Genomic DNA, 285 nt, shown 5'->3' on the forward strand with positions numbered 1-285 from the left:
TCCCGGGCGCGCGGCGGCGGCGGCGGCGGCGAGCGCGGCCCGCAGGCAGGCTCAAGCGCCGGGATGGATCGGCGCTGCGCGGATCGGAGCCTCCGAGGAGCCTAACTAGGCGCCCCGCCTGCAACCCCTGCACGCACTCCAGGACTGGGCCTGCAAAAACAAAACAGGGGGTGGCTCTCACTTGCTGCGGGTTTATCTGAGGCAGCATCGAAGACCCAACTCAAACAAATGACTTGTGTAAAAAACCAAGTATTTTTGGTACCCATTACCCCGATCTCACATAGG

Source organism: Carlito syrichta, unplaced genomic scaffold, assembly GCF_000164805.1.
Source record: "Carlito syrichta isolate Samal-C Ts95f unplaced genomic scaffold, Tarsius_syrichta-2.0.1 Scaffold298871, whole genome shotgun sequence".
Lineage (NCBI taxonomy): Eukaryota > Metazoa > Chordata > Mammalia > Primates > Tarsiidae > Carlito > Carlito syrichta.